Raw genomic sequence first — 24,629 nt, forward strand, 5'->3', positions numbered from 1 at the left:
ATTATTGCTTATTTCGCATTATCTCAGGATTTTAAGAACATTACTGTCAAAATGAGTAAAACACTACTTGTTGTGTTTGCAAGCCTTAAAATAGCATATGTTTCGAGTAAAACTCACAAGGATGCATTGTTTTAGGCTTTATTAACCTATTTTGCATGTGTGGTTAGGGAGTTATGTTTAAATAACAGTCAAATTTAATGTAGCAGTTAACTATCATTATGAGTAAACCCCTAATTTATGTAATTGTACACCTTACCAAATTAACTGATTCTTGTAAAACTCACATAGATACAATATTTTAGGCATTTTTAGACATAATGCATTTTCAGTTTTGGAGTTATGTTTATATAACTTTCATATTTGGTATGACAGTTATACTGTCATATTGAATTTAAAAAACTTATTTGACTCTTTGCAAAACTTACAAAATATATTTTTTCTAGTAAAACTAAACGATACATGTCTTCAGGCATTATTAGACATGTTGCATGTTTGGTGTAGGAATTATGTTGAAAAACATTTTTATTGCTTATTTCGCATTATCTCAGGATTTTAAGAACATTACTGTCAAAATGAGTAAAACACTACTTTTTGTGTTTGCAAGCCTTAAAATAGCATATGTTTAGAGTAAAACTCACAAGGATGCATTGTTTTAGGCTTTATTAGCCTATTTGCATGTGTGGTTAGGAAGTTATGTTTAAATAACTGTCAAATTGAATATAGCAGGCATTATTAGGCATGTTACATGTTTGGTGTAGGAATTATGTTGAAAAACAATTTTATTGATTTTTTCGCATTATCGCAGGATTTTAAGAACATTACTGGCATATTGAGTAAAAAACTACTATGACAGTATACTGTCACATTCAATCAGACTGTTATTTAAACATAACTCCTAAACCATGCAAGCAAAATGTCAAATAATGCCTGGAGAAATGTATCTTTGTAAGTTTTACAGGAAAAAAATAGTTTCTTAGGTTTGTAAAGACACAAGTTAGCTTTTTTTTTACTCAATATGACAGTATAACTGTCATACTAAATATGAAAGTTGAATAAATATAACACCAAAACCAAACTTGCAATCCGTCTAAAAATGCCTGTAATATTGAATATATGTGAGTTTTACCAGAATTAGTTATTTTGGTGAGGTTTACAAATACAAAAATTGGGTTTTACTCATAATGACAGTATAACTGCCATATTCAAAATAACAGATATTTAAACATAACTCCTAAACCAAATATGCTAAATGGCTAATAATGCCTGGATAAATGAATCTTTGTGAGTTTTACTAGAAAAAAAATATTTTGTAAGGTTTGTAAAGACAAAAGTTAGTTGTTTTTTTTACTCAATATGATGGTATAACTGTCATGCTAAATATGAAAGTTAGATAAACATACTTCCAAAACCAAACTCCTAAACCAAACTTGCAGTCTGTCTTGAACTGCCTGTAATATTGAATCTATGAGAGTTTTGCCAGAATCAGGTATTTTGGTAAGGTTTACAAATACAAAACTTGGGTTTTACTCATAGTGACAGTATAACTGCAACATTTGATATGACAGCTAACATGACTCCTAAACCAAACATGATAAATGGCTAATAATGCCTGGAGAAATGTATCATGGTGAGTTTTACTGGAAACAAATAATTTGTAAGGTTTATAAAGACACAAGTTATTTTTTTAAATTTAATATAATGGTATAACTGGCATACTAAATATGAAAGTTATATAAACATAACTCCAAAACCAAAATGCATTTTGTCTAAAAATGCCTGTAATATTGTATCTTTTTGAGTTTTACCAGAATCAGGTATTTTGGTAAGGTTGACAAATACAAACATTAGGTTTTACTCATAATGACAGTATACTGCCACATTCAATATGAAAATTATTTAAACATAACTCCAAAACCAAACATGCATTATGTCTAAAAATTCCTATAACTTTGTATCTACGTGATTTTTACTAGAATCAGTTGTTTTTGTAAGGTTTACAAATACAAAATATTAGTTTTTCTCATAATGAGAGTATACTGTCACAATCAATCTGACAAAATGGCTAATAATGCCTGGAGGAATGTATCTTTGTGAATTTTACAGGAACAAATATTTTGTAAGGTTTGTAAAGACACAAGTTATTTTTTTAACTTAATTTTACAGTATAGCTGTCATACTATATATGAAAGTTTTATAAACATAACTCCAAAACCAAACATGCAATCCGTTTAAAAATGTCTGTAATATTTATTATATGTAAGTTTTATCAGAATCAGGTATTTGGTAAGGTTTACAAATAAAAAAATTAGGTTTTACTCATAGTGACAGTATAACTGTCACCCTCAATATGACAGTTATTTAAACATAACTCCTATCTAGTGGTTAGAGTGTCCGCCCTGAGATCGGTAGGTTGTGAGTTCAAACCCCGGCCGAGTCATACCAAAGACTATAAAAAATGGGACCCATTACGTCCCTGCTTGGCACTCAGCATCAAGGGTTGGAATTGGGGGTTAAATCACCAAAAATGATTCCCGGGCGCAGCACCGCTGCTCCCCTCACCTCCCAGGGGGTGATCAAGGGGATGGGTCAAATGCAGAGGACACATTTCACCACACCTAGTGTGTGTGTGACAATCATTGGGACTTTAACTTTAACTTTAACTTTAACTTTAAAACACAAATGCAAAATGACTAATAATGCCTAGAGAAATGTATATTTGTGAATTTTACTGGAAAACAATATTTTGTAAGGTTTGTAAAGATACAAATTAGTGTTTTATTACTCAATATGATGGTATAACTGTCATACTAAATATGAAAGTTATATAAACATAACTCCAAAACCAAACATACTTTATGTCTAAAAATTCCTGTGATATTGTATCGATGTGGGTTTTACCAGAATCAGGTATTTTGGTAAGGTTTACAAATACAAAAAATAGGTTTTACTCATAATGACAGTATAACTGCCACACTCAATATAACAGTTATTTAAACATAACTCCGAAACCAAACATGTTAAATGGCTAATAATGCCTGGGTAAATGTATCTTTGTGAGTTTAACTGGAAAAAAAAATATTTTGTAAGGTTTGTAAAGACAGAAGTTAGTTTTTTTACTCATAATGACAGTATAACAACTACCACATTCAAAATGACAGTTATATAAACATAACGCCAAAACCAAACATGCATTATGTCTAAAAATGCCTGTAGTATTAAATCTATGTGAGTTTGACCAGAATCAGGTATTTTGGTAAGGTTTACAAATACAAAAAGTAGGTTTTACTCATAATGACAGTATAACTGCCACGTTCAAAATTACAGTTATTTAAACATAACTCCTAATTTAAACATGCTAAATGGCTAATACTGCCTGGAGAAAGGTATCTTTGTGAGTTTAACTGGAAAATAAAATTATTTTGTAAGGTTTGTAAAGACACAAGTTAGTTTTTTTTATTCAATATGTTTGTATAACTGTCATAATAAATGTAAAAGTTATATAAACATAACTCCAAAACCAAACATGCATTATGTCTAAAAATGCCTGTAATATTGTATCTATGTGAGTTTTACAAGAATCAGGTATTTTGGTAATGTTGAAAAATACAAAAATTAGGTTTTACTCATACAAAATACTAGTTTAACTCATAAATACGTATACTGTCGCAATCAATCCGACAATATGGCTAATAATGCCTTGAGGAATGTATCTTTGTGAGTTTAACTGGAAAACATATTTTGTAAGGTTTGTAAAGACACAAGTTAGGTTTTTTTTTACACAATATTACAGTATAGCTGTCACACTATATATGAAAGTTATATAAACACAACTCCAAAACCAAATATGCAATATGTGAGTTTTATCAGAATCAGGTATTTTGGTAAGGTTTACAAAAACAAAAATTAGGTTTTACTCATAGTGACAGTATAACTGCCACACTCAATATGACAGTTATTTAAACATAACTCCTAAAACACAAATGCAAAATGACTAATAATGCCTAGAGAAAGGTATATTTTTGAATTTTACTGGAAAACAATATTTTGTAAGGTTTGTAAAGATACAATTTAGTTTGTTTTTTTACTCAATTTGATGGTATAACTTTCATACTAAATATGAAAGTTATATAAACATAACTCCAAAACCAAACATGCTTTATGTCTAAAAATTCCTGTAATATTGTATCGATGTGGTACAAAAATATAGGTTTTACTCATAATGACAGTATAACTGCCACACTCAATATGACAGTTATTTAAACATAATTCCTAAACCAAACATGATAAATGGCTAATTATACCTGGATAAATGTATTTTTGTGAGTTTTACTGGAAAAAAAAAAGGTTTATAAAGACACAATTTTTTTTTTTACTCAATATAATGGTATAACTGTCATACTAAATATGAAAGTTGTATAAACATAACTCCAAAACCAAACATGCATTATGTCTAAAAATGCCTGTAATATTGTATCTATGTGATTTTTACCAGAATTAGGTATTTTGGTAAGGTTTACAAATACAAAATCTAGGTTTTACTCATAATGACAGTATAACTGCCACACTCAATATGACAGTTATTTAAACATAACTCCTAAACCAAACATGATAAATGGCTAATTATACCTGGAGAAATGGATCTGTGAGTTTTACTGGAAAAAAAAAATGTAATGTTTATAAAGAAACAAGTTATTTTTTTTACTCAATATAATGGTATAACTGTCATACTAAATATGAAAGTTATATAAACATAACTCCAAAACCAAACATGTTTTATGTCTAGAAATTCCTGTAATATTGTATCTATGTGAGTTTTACCAGAATCCGGTATTTTGGTAAGGTTTACAAATACAAAAAATTGGTTTTACTCATAATGACAATATAACTGCCACATTGAACATGACATGTATTTAAACATAATTCCTAAACCACAAATGCAAAATGGCTAATAATGCCTGGAGCAATGTATCTTTGTGAGTTTTCCTGGAAAAAATAATACAAAATTGTAAGGTTTGTAAAGACACAAGTTAGTTTTTTACTTAATATGACAGTATAACTGGCATACTATATATAATAGTTAAATAAACATAACTCCAAAACCAAACTTCAAATATGTCTAAAAATACCTGTAATATTGTATCTATGTGAGTTTTACCAGAATCAGGTATTTCGGTAAGGTTTACATATACACAAATTTGGTTTTACTCATAATGACAGTATAACTGCCACATTTAATATGACAGTTATGTAAACATAACTCCTATACCACACATGCAAAATGGTTAATAATGCCTGGAGAAATGTATCTTTGTGAGTTTTACTGGAAAAAACGAATTTGTAAGGTTTATAAAGATACAAGTTAAATGTTTTACTCAATATGATGATATAACTGTCATACTAAATATGAAAGTTATATTAACATAACTCCAAAACCAATGAATCTATGTTCGTTTTACGAGAATCACGTATTTTGGAAAGATTTACAAAAACAAAAAATAGGTTTTACTCATAATGACAGTATAACTGCCACATTCAATATGACAGTTATGTAAACATAACTCCTAAACCACACATGCAAAATGGTTAATAATGCCTGGAGAAATGTATCTTTTTAAGTTTTACAGGGAAAAAAAACAATTTTGTAAGGTTTGTAAAGACTGCGATGAGGTGTCGACTTGTCCAGGGTGTACCCCGCCTTCCGCCCGATTGTACCTGAGATAGGCTCCAGCGCCCCCCGCGACCCCAAAGGGAATAAGCGGTACAAAATGGATGGATGAATGGGTTTGTAAAGACACAAGTTATTTTTTTCTTACTCAATATGACAGTAAAACTGTCATACTAAATGTAAAAAAATTATAAACATAACTCCAAAACCAAACATGCATTATGTCTAAAAATGCCTGTAATATTGTATTCATGTGAGTTTAACTAGAATCAGTTGTTTTTGTAAGGTTTGCAAATACAAAATATTGGTTTTACTCACTATGACAGTACACTGTCACATTCAATCTGACAGTTATTTAAACATAACTCCTAAACCACACATACAAAATGACTAATAACGCCTGGAGAAAAGTTTATTTGTGAGTTTTAAACTGTCAGATTGAATGTGACAGTATACTGTCATAGTGAGTAAAACCAATATTTTGTATTTGCAAAACTTACAAAAACAACTGATTCTAGTTAACTCACATGGATACAATATTACAGGCATTTTTAGACATAATGCATGTTGGGTTTTGGAGTTATGTTTATACTACTTTTACATTTAGTATGACAGTTATACTGTCCAACCATCCATCCATTTTCTACCGTTTATTCCCTTCGGGGTGGCGGGGGGCGCTGGAGCCTATCTCAGCTACAATCGGGCGGAAGGCGGGGTACACCCTGGAAAAGTCGCCATCTCATCATATTAATATAACTCCAAAACCAAACATGCATTATGTCTAAAAATGCCTGTAATATTGTATCCATGTGAGTTTTACTAGAATAAGTTGTTTTTGTAATTTTTGCAAATACAAAATACTGGTTTTACTCACTATGACAGTATACTGTCACATTCAATCTGACAGTTTAAAACTCACAAATAAACTTTTCTCCATGCGTTATTAGTCATTTTGTATGTGTGGTTTAGGAGTTATGTTTAAATAACTGTCAGATTGAATGTGACAGTATACTGTCATAGTGAGTAAAACCAATATTTTGTATTTGAAAACCTTACAAAAACAACTGATTCTAGTAAAACTCACATGGATACAATATTACAGGCATTTTTAGACATAATGCATGTTTGGTTTTGGAGTTATAATTATATAACTTTTACATTTAGTATGAGAGTTATACTGTCATATTGAGTAAAAAAGAAAAAAACTTGTGTCATTAAAAACCTTACAAAATATTTTTTTTTTCCCAGTAAAACTGACAAAGATAAATTTTTCCAGGCATTATTAGCCATTTTGCATGTGAGGTTTAGGAGTTATATTTAAATAACTGTCATATTGCGTGTGGCAGTTATACTGTCATTATGAGTAAAACCTAATTGTTGTATTTGTAAACCTTACCAAAATACCTGATTGTAGTAAAAGTCATATAGATACAATATTACAGGCATTTTTAGACAGATTGCATGTTTGGTTTTAGAGTTATGTTTATATAACTTTCATATTTAGTATGACAGTTATACTGTCATATTGAGTAAAAGAAACTAATTTGTGTCTATACAAACCTTACAAAATATTTTTTTCCAGTAACAGGTATTTTGGTAAGGTTTACAAATAAAAAAATTTGGTTTTACTCATAATGACAGTATAACTACCACGTTCAAAATGACAAATATTTAAACATAACTCCTAAACCAAACATGCTATATGGCTAATAATGCCTGGAGAAAGGTGTCTTTGTGAGTTTTACTGGAAAAACATTATTTTGTATGGTTTGTAAAGACACAAGTTAGTTTTGTTTTACTCAATATGACAGTATAACTGTCATACTTAATGTAAAAGTTGTATAAACATAACTACAAAACCAAACATGCATTATATCTAAAATTGCCTGTAATGATGTATCCATGTGAGTTTTACTAGAATCAGTTGTTTTTGTAAGTTTTGGGAATACAAAATATTGGTTTTACTCACTATGACAGTATACTGTCACATTCAATCTGACAGTTATTTAAACATAACTCCTAAACCACACATTCAAAGTGACTAATAATGCCTGGAGAAATGTATTTTTGTGAGTTTTACTGGAAAAAAAATATTTTGTAAGGTTTGTTTGGACACAAGTTAGTTTTTTTTACTCAATATGATGGTATAACTGTCTTACTAAATTTAAAAGTTATATAAACATAACTTCAAAACCAAAATGCAATCCATCTAAAAATGCCTGTAATATTGAATCTATGTGAGTTTTACCACAAACAGGTATTTTAATAAGGTTCACAAATACAACAATTAGGTTTTACTCATAATGACAGTATAACTGCCACACGCAATATGTCTAAAAATGCCTGTAATATTGTATCCATGTGAGTTTTAGTAGAATCAGTTGTTTTTGTAAGGTTTTCAAATACAAAATATTGGTTTTACTCACTATGACAGTATACTGTTACATTCAATCTGACAGTTATTTAAACATAACTCCTAAACCACACATGCAAAATGGCTAATAATGCCTGGAGAAATTTATTTTTGTGAGTTTTACTGGAAAAAATATATTTTGTAAGGTTTGTTCGGACACAAGTTTTTTTTTTTTTTCAATATGATGGTATAACTGTCTTACTAAATTTGAAAGTTATATAAACATAACTTCAAAACCAAACATGCAATCCGTCTAAAAATGCATGTAATATTGAATCTATGTGAGTTTTACCACAAACAGGGATTTTGGCAAGGTTTACAAATACAAAAATTTGGTTTTACTCATAATGACAGTATAACTGCAACGTTCAAAATGACAGTTATTTAAACATAACTCCTAAACCAAACATGCTAAATGGCTAATAATGACTGGAGAAATGCATCTTTGTGAGTTTTCCTGAAAAAAACAACATTTTAGTAAGGTTTGTAAAGACACAAGTTAGTTGTTTTTTACTCCATATGACAGTATAACTGTCATACTAAATGTAAAATGTATATAAACAAAACTCCAAAACCAAACATGCATTATGTCTAAAAATGCCTGTAACATTGTATCCATGTGAGTTTTACTAGAATCAGTTGTTTTTTTAAGGTTTGAAAATAGAAAATATTGAATTTACTCACTATGACAGTATGCTGTCACATTCAATCTGACAGTTATTTAAACATAACTCCTAAACCACACATACAAAATGACTAATAATGCCTTTGTGAGTTTTACTGAAAAAAAAAAAATATATTTTGTAAGGTTTGTAAAGACACAAGTTAGTTTTTTTTTTTACTTAATATGACAGTAAAACTGTCATACTAAATATGAAAGTTATATAAACATAACTCCAAAACCAAACATGCATTATGTTAAAAAAATGCCTGTAATATTGTATCTATGTGAGTTTTACTACAATCAGGTATTTTGGTAAGGTTTACAAATACAAAAATAAGGTTTTACTCACTATGACAGTATACTGCTGTCATTTTGAGTAAAAAAAAATTGTGTTGTAAAAAATATTTTTTTCCAGAAAATTTCACAGAGATACATTCCTCCAGGCATTATTAGTCATTTTGAATATGTGGTTTAGGAGTTATGTTTAAATAACTGTCAGATCGAATGTGACAGTATACTGTCATAGTGAGTAAAACCAATATTTTGTATTTGCAAAACTTACAAAAACAACTGATTCTAGTATAACTCACATGGATACATCATTTCAGGCATTCTTAGTCATAATGCATGTTTGGTTTTGGAGTTATGTTTATATAACTTTTCCATTTAGTATGACAGTTATACTGTCTTTTTGAGTTAGAAAAAACTAACTTGTGTCTTTACAAACCTTACAATTTTTATTTATTTTTTTCCAGTAAAACTCACAAAGATACTTTTCTCCAGGCATTATTAGCCATTTAGCATGTTTTGTTTATGAGTTATGTTTAAAACAATTTGGCGGTTATCTGTCAATATGAGTAAAACCTAATTTTTGTATTTGTAATCCTTACCAAAATACCTGATTCTGGTAAAAAGCAAATATATTCAATATTACAGCCATTTTTTTTTACAAATTGCAAGTTTGGTTTTGGAGTTATGTTTATAAAACTTTCATTTTTAGTATGACAGTTATACCATCATATTGAGTTAAAAAAAACAAAAAAAAACAGTATCTTTACAAACCTTACAAAATATTTTTTTCCAGTAAAAATCACAAAGATACATTTTTCCACGCATTATTAGTCATTTTGCATGTGTGTTTTAGGAGTTATGTTTAAATAACTGTCATATTGAGCGTGGCAGTTATACTGTCATTATGAGTAAAACCTAATTTTGGTATTGTAAACCTTACCACAATACCTGATTCTGATAAAACTCACATATATTTAATATTACAGGCATTTTTAAATGGATTGCATGTTTGGTTTTTGAGTTTGGTTTTGGAGTTATGTTTCTATAACTTTTTTTAGTTTGACAGTTATACCGTCATATTGAGTAAAAAAACTTGTGTCTTTGTAAACCTTACAAAAGATCATTACTCTAGTAAAACTAACAAAGATACATTTCTCCAGGTTTAATAGCCATTTTCATGTGTCGTTTATGACTTATGTTTAAATAACTGTCATATTGAGTGTGGCACTTATAATGTCACTATCAGTAAAACCTATTTTTTTTATTTGTCAACCTTACCAAAATACCTCATTTTGGTAAAACTCACATAGATTCAATATTACAGACATTTTTAGACGGATTGCAAGTTTGGTTTTGGAGTCATGTTTATATATTTTCTGCATGTAGTATGACAGTTATACTGTCATATTGAGTAAAAAAAACTAACGTGTGTCTTTACAAACCTTACAAATTGTTTTTCCTAGTAAAACTCACAAAGATACATTTCTCCAGGCATTATTAGCCATTTTGCATGTGTGGTTTAGGAGTTATGTTTACATAACTGTCAGATTGAATGTGACAGTATACTGTCATAGTGAGTAAAACCTAATTTTTGTATTTGTAAACCTTACCAAAATACCTGATTCTGGTAAAACTCACATAGATACAATATTACACATAGACATAAAACATGTTTGGTTTTGCAGTTATGTTTATACAACTTTCATATTTAGTATGACAGTTATACCATCATATTGAGTAAAAAAAACTAATTTGTGTCTTTACAAACCTTACAAAATATTTTTTTTTCATTAAATTTCACAAAGATACATTTTTCCAGGCATTATTAGTCATTTTGCATTTGTTTTTTTAGGAGTTATGTTTAAAAAACTGTCATATTGCGTGTGGCAGTTATACTGTCATTATGAGTAAAACCTAATTTTTGTATTTGTAAACCTTACCAAAATACCTGATTTTGGTTAAACTCACATAGATTCATAATTACAGGCATTTTTAGACGGATTGCAAGTTTGGTTTTAGAGTTATGTGTATATAACTTTCATATTCAGTATGACAGTTATACTGTCAAATTGAGTAAAAAATAACAAACTTGTAATTTTAAAAACCTTAAAAAATATTTTTTTCCAATAAAATTCAGAGAGATACATTTTTCTCGGCATTATTAGTCATATTGCATGTGTGGTTTAGGAGTTATGTTTAAATAGCTGTCAGATTGAATGTGACAGTACACTGTCATAGTGAGTAAAACCAATATTTTGTATTTGCAAAACTTACAAAAACAACTGATTTTAGTAAAACTCACATTGATACAATATCCATCCATCCATCTTCCTCCGCTTATCCGAGGTCGGGTCGCGGGGGCAGCAGCCTAAGCAGGGAAGCCCAGACTTCCCTCTCCCCAGCCACTTCGTCCAGCTCCTCCCAGGGGACCCCGAGGCGTTCCCAGGCCAGCCGGGAGATATAGTCTTCCCAACGTGTCCTGGGTCTTCCCCGCGGCCTCCTACCGGTCAGACATGCCATAAACACCTCCCTAGGGAGGCGTTCGGGTGGCATCCTGACCAGATGCCCGAACCACCTCATCTGGCTCCTCTCGATGTGGAGGAGCAGCGGCTTTACTTTGAGCTCCTCCCGGATGGCAGAGCTTCTCACCCTATCTCTAATGGAGAGCCCCGCCACCCGGCGGAGGAAACTCATTTCGGCCGCTTGTACCCGTGATCTTGTCCTTTCGGTCATAACCCAAAGCTCATGACCATAGGTGAGGATGGGAACGTAGATCGACCGGTAAATTGAGAGCTTTGCCTTCCGGCTCAGCTCCTTCTTCACCACAACGGATCGATACAGCGTCCGCATTACTGAAGACGCCGCACCGATCCGCCTGTCGATCTCACGATCCACTCTTCCCCCACTCGTGAACAAGACTCCGAGGTACTTGAACTCCTCCACTTGGGGAAAAATCTCCTCCCCAACCCGGAGATGGCACTCCACCCTTTTCCGGGCGAGAACCATGGACTCGGACTTGGAGGTGCTGATTCTCATCCCAGTCGCTTCACACTCGGCTGCGAACCGATCCAGTGAGAGCTGAAGATCCTGGCCAGATGAAGCCATCAGGACCACATCATCTGCAAAAAGCAGAGACCTAATCCTGCAGCCACCAAACCATTCGAAGTGAGTCCGACTATATCTAGCCGGAACTTCTCCACCTCGCGCACTAGCTCAGGCTCCTTTCCCCCCAGCGAGGTGATGTTCCACGTCCCAAGAGCTAGCTTCTGTAGCCGAGGATCGGACCGCCAAGTGCCCTGCCTTCGGCTGCCGCCCAGCTCACATTGCACCCGACCTCCATGACCCCTGCTATGGGTGGTGAGCCCATTGGAGGGGGGACCCACGTTGCCTCTTCGGGCTGTGCCCGGCCGGGCCCCATGGGGCAGGCCCGGCCACCAGGTGCTCGCCATCGTGCCCCACCTCCGGGCCTGGCTCCAGAGGGGGGCCCCGGTGACCCGCGTCCGGGCGAGGGAAATCTGGGTCCTTCTTTTTTATATTTCATGGAGGTCTTCGAGCTGCTCTTTGTCTGATCCCTCACCTAGGACCAGTTTGTCTTGGGAGACCCTACCAGGGGGCATAAAGCCCCCGGACAACATAGCTCCTAGGATCATTGGGACACGCAAACTCCTCTACCACGTTAAGGTGGCAGCTCAGAGAGGAGTGATACAATATTACAGGCATTTTTTAATGGATGTCCATCCATCCATCCATTTTCTACCGCTTATTCCCTTCGGGGTCGCGGGGGGCGCTGGAGCCTATGTCAGCTACAATCGAGCGGAAGGCGGGGTACACCCTGGAAATGTCGCCACCTCATCATATTAAGTAAAAAAAACTAAATTGGTTCTTTACAAACCTTACAAAATATGTTTTTCCAGTAATCTCACAAAGATACATTTCTCCAGGCATTATAGCCATTTTGCATGTGTGGTTTGGTAGTTATGTTTAAATAACTGTCAAATTGAATGTGACAGTATACTATCATGGTGAGTAAAACCAATATTTTGTAATTGCAAACCTTACTACAACAATTGATTTTCGTAAAACTCGCATGGATACAAAATTACAGGCATTTTTAAACATAATGCATGTTCTGTTTTGGAGTTATGTTTATATATGTTTTACATTTAGTATTAGAGTTATACTGTCATATTGAGTAAAAAAAACTAACTTGTGTCTTTATAAACCTTAAAAAAAAATGTTTTCCAGTAAAACTCACAAAGATACATTTCTCCAGGCATGATTAGCCATTAACCATGTTTGGTTTAGAGTTATGTTTAAATAACTGTCATATTGCGTGTGGCACTGTCATTATGAGTAAAACCTATTTTTTGTATTTGTAAAATTACCAAAATAACTTGCTCTGATAAAACTCACATGGATAAAATATTACAGGATTTTTTTTTAGACATAAAGCATGTTTCCATCATATTGAGTAAAAAAAACTAACTTGTGTCTATACAAACTTTACAAAATATTTTTTTTCCAGTAAAACTCACAAAAATACATTTCTCCAGTTATTATTAGCCACTTTGCATCTGTGGTTTAGAATTTGTGTTTAAATAACAGTCAGATTGAATGTGACAGTATACTGTCATAGTGAGTAAAACCTAATTTTTGTATTTGTAAACCTTAACAAAATACCTGATTCTAGTAAAACTCACATAGATTCAATATAACAGGCATTTTTAGACGGATTGCATGTTTGGTATTGGAGTTATGTTTATATAACTTTTACATTTATTATGACAGTTATACAAACATATTGAATAAAAAAAAACTATTTTGTGTCTTATCAAACCTTACAAAATATTTTTTTTCCTGTAAAACTCACAAAGATACATTTCTCCAGGCATTATTAGCCATTTTGCATTTGTGGTTTAGGAGTTATGTTACATAACCGTCATATTGAGGGTGGCAGTTATACTGTCATTATGAGTAAAACCTAATTTTTGTATTTATAAACCTTACCAAAATTCCTGATTCTGGTAAAACTCACATAGATACAATATTACAGGCATTTTTAGACATAATGCATGTTTGGTTTTGGAGTTATGTTTATATACATTTTTCCAGGCATTATTAGCTATTTATCATGTTTGGTTTAGGAGTTATGTTTAAATAACTGTCATATCAAATAATGCAGTTATACTGTCATTATGAGTAAAACCCAAGTTTTGTATTTGTAAACCATACCAAAATACCTGATTCTGGTAAAACTCATATAGATTCAATATTACAGGCAGTTTAAGACGGATTGCAAGTTTGGTTTAGGAGTTTGGTTTTGGAATGATGTTTATATTACTTTTATATTTATCCATCCATCCATCCATCTTCTTCCGCTTATCCGAGGTCGGGTCGCGGGGGCAGCAGCCTAAGCAGGGAAGCCCAGACTTCCCTCTCCCCAGCCACTTCGTCCAGCTCTTCCTGTGGGACCCCGAGGCGTTCCCAGGCCAGCCGGGAGACATAGTCTTCCCAACGTGTCCTGGGTCTTCCCCGTGGCCTCCTACCGGTCGGACGTGCCCTAAACACCTCCCTAGGGAGGCGTTCGGGTGGCATCCTGACCAGATGCCCGAACCACCTCATCTGGCTCCTCTCGATGTGGAGGAGCTGCGGCTTTACTTTGAGCTCTCCCCGGATGGCAGAGCTTCTCACACCCTATCTCTAAGGGAGAGCCCCGCCACCCGGCGGAGGAAACTCATTTCGGCCGCTTGTACCCGTGATCTTGTCCTTTCGGTCTTAACCCAAAGCTCATGACCGGGTTAGCGAGAACCATGCACTGGGACTTGGAGGTCCGAGTCCATGGTCCATCCCAGTCGCTTCACACTCGGCTGCGAACCGATCCAGTGAGAGCTGAAGATCCTGGCCAGATGAAGCCAACAGGACCACATCATCTGCATAAAGCAGAGACCTAATCCTGCAGCCACCAAACCAGATCCCCTCAACGCCTTGACTGCGCCTATAAATTCTGTCCATAAAAGTTATGAACAGAATCGGTGACAAAGGGCAGCCTTGGCGGAGTCCAACCCTCACTGGAAACGTGTCCGACTTACTGCCGGCAATGCGGACCAAGCTCTGGCACTGAGCATACAGAGAGCGGACTGCCACAATCAGACAGTCCGATACCCCATACTCTCTGAGCAGTCCCCACAGGACTTCCCGAGGGACACGGTCGAATGCCTTCTCCAAGTCCACAAAACACATGTAGACTGGTTGGGCAAACTCCCATGTACCCTCAAGGACCCTGCCGAGAGTATAGAGCTGGTCCACAGTTCCACGACCAGGACGAAAACCACACTGTTCCTCCTGAATCCGAGGTTCGACTATCCGGCGTAGCCTCCTCTCCAGTACACCTGAATAGACCTTACCGGGAAGGCTGAGGAGTGTGATCCCACGATAGTTAGAGCACACCCTCCGGTTCCCCTTCTTAAAGAGAGGAACCACCACCCCGGTCTGCCAATCCAGAGGTACTGCCCCCGATGTCCACGCGATGCTGCAGAGTCTTGTCAACCAAGACAGCCCCACAGCATCCAGAGCCTTAAGGAACTCCGGGCGGATCTCATCTAGCCCTGGGGCCTTGCCACCGAGGAGCTTTTTAACTACCTCAGCAACCTCAGCCCCAGAAATAGGAGAGCCCACCACAGACTCCCCAGGCACTGCTTCCTCATAAGAAGACGTGTTGGTGGGATTGAGGAGGTCTTCGAAGTATTCCCTCCACCGATCCACAGTCCGCAGTCGAGGTCAGCAGAACAACATCCTCGCCATACACGGTGTTGATAGTGCACTGCTTCCCCTTCCTGAGGCGGCGGCTGGTGGTCCAGAATTGCCTCGAAGCCGTCCGGAAGTCATTTTCCAGCGCTTCCCCGAACTCCTCCCATGTCCGAGTTTTTGCCTCTGCGACCGCTGAAGCCGCACACCTGTCGGTACCTGTCCGCTGCCTCAGGAGTCCTATGAGCCAAAAGAACCCGATAGGACTCCTTCTTCAGCTTGACGGCATCCCTCACCGCCGGTGTCCACCAACGGGTTCTAGGATTACCGCCACGACAAGCACCAACTACCTTGCGGCCACAGCTCCAATCAGCCGCCTCGACAATAGAGGCGCGGAACATGGTCCATTCGGACTCAATGTCCAGCACCTCCCTCGTGACATGTTCAAAGTTCTTCCGGAGATGGGAATTGAAACTCTCTCTGACAGGAGACTCTGCCAGACGTTCCCAGCAAACCCTCACAATGCGTTTGGGCCTGCCAGGTCTGTCCGGCATCCTCCCTCACCATCGCAGCCAACTCACCAACAGGTGGTGATCGGTAGAAAGCTCCGCCCCTCTCTTCACCCGAGTATCCAAAACATGAGGCCGCAAATCCGATGACACAACTACAAAGTCGATCATGGAACTGCGGCCTAGGGTGTCCTGGTGCCAAGTGCACATATGGACACCCTTATGTTTGAACATGGTGTTCGTTATGGAAAATCTGTGACGGGCACAAAAGTCCAATAACAAAACACCGCTCGGTTCAGATCCGGGCAGCCATTCTTCCCAATCACGCCTCTCCAGGTTTCACTGTCGTTGCCAACATGAGCATTGAAGTCCCCCAGTAGCATGAGGGAATCACCCGGGGGAGCACTCTCAAGTACTCCCTCGAGTGAATCCAAAAAGGGTGGGTACTCTGAGCTGCGGTTTGGCGCGTAAGCGCAAACCACAGTCAGGACCCGTTCCCCCACCCGAAGGCGGAGGGAAGCTACCCTCTCGTCCACCGGGTTGAACTCCAACGTACAGGCTCTGAGCCGGGGGGAAACAAGAATTGCCACCCCAGCCCGTCGCCTTTCACTGCCGGCAACACCAGAGTGGAAGAGAGTCCAGCCCCTCTCGAGAGAACTGGTTCCAGAGCTCTTGCTGTGCGTCGAAGTGAGTCCGACTATATCTAACCGGAACTTCTCCACTTCGCGCACTAGCTCAGGCTCCTCCCCCCCCAGCGAGGTGACGTTCCACGTCCCAAGAGCTAGCTTCTGTAGCCGAGGATCGGACCGCCAAGTGCCCTGCCTTCGGCTGCCGCCCAGCTCACATCGCACCCGACCTCTATGACCCCTGCTATGGATGGTGAGCCCATTGGAGGGGGGACCCACGTTGCCTCTTCGGGCTGTGCCCGGCCGGGCCCCATGTCAGGCGCTCGCCATCGTGCCCCACCTCCGGGCCTGGCTCCAGAGGGGGTCCCGGTGACCCGCGTCCGGGCGAGGGAAATCTGGGTCCTTGTTTTTTATTATTCATGGAGGTCTTCGAGCTGCTCTTTGTCTGATCCCTCATAGGACCAGTTTGTCTTGGGAGACCCTACCAGGGGACATAAAGCCCCCGGACAACATAGCTCCTAGGATCATTGGGACACGCAAACTCCTCTACCACGTTAAGGTGGCAGCTCAGAGAGACAGTTATACCATCATATTGAGTAAAAAAAAACAACAACATTTCTTTACAAACCTTAAAAATATTTGTTTCTAGTAAAACTCACAAAGATACATTTCTCCAGGCATTATTAGCCATTTAGCATGTTTGGTTTAGGAGTTATGTTTAAATAACTGTTATTTTGAATATGGCAGTTATACTGTCATTATGAGTAAAACCCAATTTTTGTATTCGTAAACCTTACAAAAAAATACCTGATTCTGGTCAAACTCACATAGATTCAATATTACAGGCATTTGTAGACGTATTGCAAGTTTGGTTTTGGAGTAATGTTTATTTAACTTTCATATTTAGTATGACAGTTATACTGTCATATTAAGTGAAAAAACTAACTTGTTTCTTTACAAACCTTATAAAAAAAAACGTTTTCCAGGAAAACTCACAAAGATACATTTTTCCTGGCATTATTAGCCATTTTGTAATTGTGGTTTAGGAGTTACAATATATTTAAATAACTGTCAGATTGAATGTGACAGTATACTGTCATAGTGAGTAAAACCTAATTTTTGTATTTGTAAACCTTACCAAAAATACCTGATTCTGGTAAAAATCACATAAATACAATATTGCAGGCATTTTTAGACATTATGCATGTTTGGTTTTGGAGTTATGTTTATACAACTTTTATATTTAGTATGACAGTTATACTATCATATTGAGTAAAAAAAGAATAACTTGTGTCTTCATAAACCTTACAAAAAAATGTTTTCCCAGTAAAACTCACAAAGATACATTTCTCCAGGCATAATTAGCCATTTATTACTGTCATAATGAGTAAAAAACTACTTTTTGTGTTTGCAAGCCTTAAAATAGCATATGTTTCGAGTAAAACTCACAAGGATGCATTGTTTCAGGCTTTTTTTTTAACCTATTTGCATGTGTGGTTAGGGAGTTAAGCTTAAATAACAGTCAAATTGAATGTAGCAGTTAACTGTCATTATGAGTAAACCCCTATTTTATGTAATTGTACACCTTACCAAATTAACTGATTCTTGTAAAACTCTCAGAGATACAATATTTTAGGCATTTTTAGACATAATCCATGTTTAGTTTTGGAGTTATGTTTATATAACTTTCATATTTTGTATGACAGTTATACTGTCATATTGCATTTAAAAAACTAACTTGCCTCTTGCAAAACTTACAAAATATATTTTTTCTAGTAAAACTAACAAAGATACATATCTTCACGCATTATCAGACATGTTGCATGTTTGGTGTAGGAATTATGTTGAAAAACATTTGTATTGCTTATTTCGCATTATCTCAGGATTTTAAGAACATTACTGTCATAATGAGTAAAAAACTACTTTTTGTGTTTGCAAGCCTTAAAATAGCATATGTTTCGAGTAAAACTCACAAGGATGCATTGTTTTAGGCTTTATTAACCTATTTGCATGTGTGATTAGGAAGTTATGTTTAAACAAGTCAAATTGAAGGTAGCAGTTATACTGTCATTATGAAAAAAAAACAATTTTTGTATTTGTAAACCTTACCAAATTACCTGATTCTGGTAAAACTCACATAGATACAATATTTTAGGCATTTTTAAACATATTGCATGTTCAATTTTGGAGTTATGTTTATATATATTTCATATTTGGTATGACAGTTATACTGTCATATTGAATTAAAAAAACTAACTTGCCTCTTTGCAAAACTTACAAAATATATTTTTTCTAGTAAAACTAACAAAGATACATTTCTTCAGGCATTATTAGACATGTTGCATGTTTGGTGTAGGAATTATGTTGAAAAACATTTTTATTGCTTATTTCGCATTATCTCAGGATTTTAAGAACTTTTCTGTCATAATGAGTAAAAAACTACTTTTTGTGTTTGCAAGCCTTAAAATAGCAAATGTTTCGAGTAAAACTCACAAGGATGCATTGTTTTAGGCTTTATTAACCTATTTGCATGTGTGATTAGGAAGTTATGTTTAAATAACAGTCAAATTGAATGTAGCAGTATTACTGTCATTATGAAAAAAAAACAATTTTTGTATTTGTAAACCTTACCAAATTACCTGATTCTGGTAAAACTCACATAGATACAATATTTTAGGCATTTTTAGACATAATGCATGTTCAATTTTGGAGTTATGTTTATATATATTTCATATTTGGTATGACAGTTATACTGTCATATTGCATTAAAAAAACTAACTTGCCTCTTTGCAAAACTTACAAAATATAATTTTTCTAGTAAAACTAACAAAGATACATATCTTCACGCATTATCAGACATGTTGCATGTTTGGTGTAGGAATTATGTTGAAAAACATTTTTATTGCTTATTTCGCATTATCTCAGGATTTTAAGAACATTACTGTCATAATGAGTAAAAAACTACTTTTTGTGTTTGCAAGCCTTAAAATAGCACATGTTTCGAGTAAAACCCACAAGGATGCATTGCTTTAGGCTTTATTAACCTATTTGCATGTTCAATTTTGGAGTTATGTTTATATATATTTCATATTTGGTATGACAGTTATACTGTCATATTGCATTAAAAAAACTAACTTGCCTCTTTGCAAAACTTACAAAATATAATTTTTCTAGTAAAACTAACAAAGATACATATCTTCACGCATTATCAGACATGTTGCATGTTTGGTGTAGGAATTATGTTGAAAAACATTTTTATTGCTTATTTCGCATTATCTCAGGATTTTAAGAACATTACTGTCATAATGAGTAAAAAACTTCTTTTTGCGTTTGCAAGCCTTAAAATAGCACATGTTTCGAGTAAAACCCACAAGGATGCATTGTTTTAGACTTTATTAACCTATTTTGCATGTGTGGTTAGGGAGTTATGTTTAAATAACAGTCAAATTGAATGTAGCAGTTAACTGTCATTATGAGTAAACCCCTAATTTATGTAATTGTACACCTTACCAAAATAACTGATTCTTGTAAAACTCACATAGATACAATATTTTAGGCATTTTTAGACATAATGCATGTTCAGTTTTGGAGTTATGTTTATATAACTTTCATATTTGGTATGTCATATTGAATTAAAAAAACTTATTTGCCTTTGCAAAACTTACAAATTATAATTTTTCTAGTAAAACTAACAAAGATACATATCTTCACGCATTATCAGACATGTTGCATGTTTGGTGTTGGAATTATGTTGAAAAACATTTTTATTGCTTATTTCGCATTATCTCAGGATTTTAAGAACGTTACTGTCATAATGAGTAAAAAACTACTTTTTGTGTTTGCAAGCCTTAAAATAGCATATGTTTCGAGTAAAACTCACAAGGATGCATTGTTTTAGGCTTTATTAACCTATTTGCATGTGTGATTAGGAAGTTATGTTTAAATAACAGTCAAATTGAATGTAGCAGTTATACTGTCATTATGAAAAAAAAACAATTTTTGTAGTTGTAAACCTTGCCAAATTACCTGATTCTGCTTAAACTCACATAGATACAATATTTTAGGCATTTTTAGACATATTGCATGTTCAATTTTGGAGTTATGTTTATATATATTTCATATTTGGTATGACAGTTATACTGTCATATTGAATGAAAAAAATTAACTTGCCTCTTTGCAAAACTTACAAAATATATTTTTTCTAGTAAAACTAACAAAGATACATGTCTTCAGGCATTATTAGACATGTTGCATGTTTGGTGTAGGAATTATGTTGAAAGACATTTTTATTGCTTATTTCGCATTATCTCAGGATTTTAAAAACTTTTCTGTCATAATGAGTAAAAAACTACTTTTTGTGTTTGCAAGCCTTAAAATAGCAAATGTTTCGAGTAAAACTCACAAGGATGCATTGTTTTAAGCTTTATTAACCTATTTTCATGTGTGATTAGGAAGTTATGTTTAAATAACAGTCAAATTGAATGTAGCAGTTATACTGTCATTATGAAAAAAAAACAATTTTTGTAGTTGTAAACCTTGCCAAATTACCTGATTCTGGTTAAACTCACATAGATACAATATTTTAGGCATTTTTAGACATATTGCATGTTCAATTTTGGAGTTATGTTTATATATATTTCATATTTGGTATGACAGTTATACTGTCATATTGAATGAAAAAAACTAACTTGCCTCTTTGCAAAACTTACAAAATATATTTTTTCTAGTAAAACTAACAAAGATACATGTCTTCAGGCATTATTAGACATGTTGAATGTTTGGTGTAGGAATTATGTTGAAAAACATTTTTATTGCTTATTTCGCATTATCTCAGGATTTTAAGAACATTACTGTCATAATGAGTAAAAAACTACTTTTTGTGTTTGCAAGCCTTAAAATAGCAAATGTTTCGAGTAAAACTCACAAGGATGCATTGTTTTAAGCTTTATTAACCTATTTTCATGTGTGATTAGGAAGTTATGTTTAAATAACAGTCAAATTGAATGTAGCAGTTATACTGTCATTATGAAAAAAAAACAATTTTTGTATTTGTAAACCTTACCAAATTACCTGATTCTGGTGAAACTCACATATATACAATATTACAGGCAATTTTAGACATAATGCATGTTTAGGTTTGGAGTTTTGTTTATATAACTTTCATATTTGGTATGACAGTTATACTGTCATATTGAATTAAAAAAACTTATTTGCCTCTTTGCAAAACTTATAAAAGATCATTTTTCTAGTAAAACTAACAAAGATACATGTCTTCAGGCATTATTAGACATGTTGCATGTTTGGTGTAGGAATTATGTTGAAAAACATTTTTATTGCTTATTTTGCATTATCTCAGGATTTTAAGAACATTACTGTCAAAATGAGTAAAAAACTACTTTTTGTGTTTGCAAGCCTAAAATAGCATATGTTTCGAGTAAAACTCACAAGGATGCATTGTTTTAGGCTTTAATAACCTATTTTGCATGTGTGGTTAGGGAGTTATGTTTAAATAACAGTCAAATTGAATGTAGCAGTTAACTGTCATTATGAGTAAACCCCTAATTTATGTAATTGTACACCTCACCAAAATAACTGATTCTTGTAAAACTCACATTGATATAATATTTTAGGCATTTTTAGACATAATGCATGTTCAGTTTTGGAGTTATGTTTATATAACTTTCATATTTGGTAAGTCATATTGAATTAAAAAAACTTATTTGCCTCTTTGCAAAACTTACAAATTATAATTTTTCTAGTAAAACTAACAAAGATACATATCTTCACGCATTATCAGACATGTTGCATGTTTGGTGTAGGAATTATGTTGAAAAACATTTTTATTGCTTATTTCGCATTATCTCAGGATTTTAAGAACATTACTGTCATAATGAGTAAAAAACTACTTTTTGTGTTTGCAAGCCTTAAAAAAGCATATGTTTCGAGTAAAACTCACAAGGATGCAATGTTTTAGGCTTTATTAACCTATTTGCATGTGTGATTAGGAAGTTATGTTTAAATAACAGTCAAATTGAATGTAGCAGTTATACTGTCATTATGAAAAAAAAACAATTTTTGTATTTGTAAACCTTACCAAATTACCTGATTCTGGTAAAACTCACATAGATACAATATTTTAGGCATTTTTAGACATAATGCATGTTCAATTTTGGAGTTATGTTTATATATATTTCATATTTGGTATGACAGTTATACTGTCATATTGCATTAAAAAAACTAACTTGCCTCTTTGCAATACTTACAAAATATAATTTTTCTAGTAAAACTAACAAAGATACATATCTTCACGCATTATCAGACATGTTGCATGTTTGGTGTAGGAATTATGTTGAAAAACATTTTTATTGCTTATTTCGCATTATCTCAGGATTTTAAGAACATTACTGTCATAATGAGTAAAAAACTACTTTTTGTGTTTGCAAGCCTTAAAATAGCATATGTTTCGAGTAAAACTCACAAGGATGCATTGTTTTAGGCTTTATTAACCTATTTGCATGTGTGATTAGGAAGTTATGTTTAAACAAGTCAAATTGAAGGTAGCAGTTATACTGTCATTATGAAAAAAAAACAATTTTTGTATTTGTAAACCTTACCAAATTACCTGATTCTGGTAAAACTCACATAGATACAATATTTTAGGCATTTTTAAACATATTGCATGTTCAATTTTGGAGTTATGTTTATATATATTTCATATTTGGTATGACAGTTATACTGTCATATTGAATTAAAAAAACTAACTTGCCTCTTTGCAAAACTTACAAAATATATTTTTTCTAGTAAAACTAACAAAGATACATTTCTTCAGGCATTATTAGACATGTTGCATGTTTGGTGTAGGAATTATGTTGAAAAACATTTTTATTGCTTATTTCGCATTATCTCAGGATTTTAAGAACTTTTCTGTCATAATGAGTAAAAAACTACTTTTTGTGTTTGCAAGCCTTAAAATAGCAAATGTTTCGAGTAAAACTCACAAGGATGCATTGTTTTAGGCTTTATTAACCTATTTGCATGTGTGATTAGGAAGTTATGTTTAAATAACAGTCAAATTGAATGTAGCAGTATTACTGTCATTATGAAAAAAAAACAATTTTTGTATTTGTAAACCTTACCAAATTACCTGATTCTGGTAAAACTCACATAGATACAATATTTTAGGCATTTTTAGACATAATGCATGTTCAATTTTGGAGTTATGTTTATATATATTTCATATTTGGTATGACAGTTATACTGTCATATTGCATTAAAAAAACTAACTTGCCTCTTTGCAAAACTTACAAAATATAATTTTTCTAGTAAAACTAACAAAGATACATATCTTCACGCATTATCAGACATGTTGCATGTTTGGTGTAGGAATTATGTTGAAAAACATTTTTATTGCTTATTTCGCATTATCTCAGGATTTTAAGAACATTACTGTCATAATGAGTAAAAAACTACTTTTTGTGTTTGCAAGCCTTAAAATAGCACATGTTTCGAGTAAAACCCACAAGGATGCATTGCTTTAGGCTTTATTAACCTATTTGCATGTTCAATTTTGGAGTTATGTTTATATATATTTCATATTTGGTATGACAGTTATACTGTCATATTGCATTAAAAAAACTAACTTGCCTCTTTGCAAAACTTACAAAATATAATTTTTCTAGTAAAACTAACAAAGATACATATCTTCACGCATTATCAG

Source organism: Nerophis lumbriciformis, linkage group LG23, assembly GCF_033978685.3.
Source record: "Nerophis lumbriciformis linkage group LG23, RoL_Nlum_v2.1, whole genome shotgun sequence".
NCBI classification, from domain to species: domain Eukaryota; kingdom Metazoa; phylum Chordata; class Actinopteri; order Syngnathiformes; family Syngnathidae; genus Nerophis; species Nerophis lumbriciformis.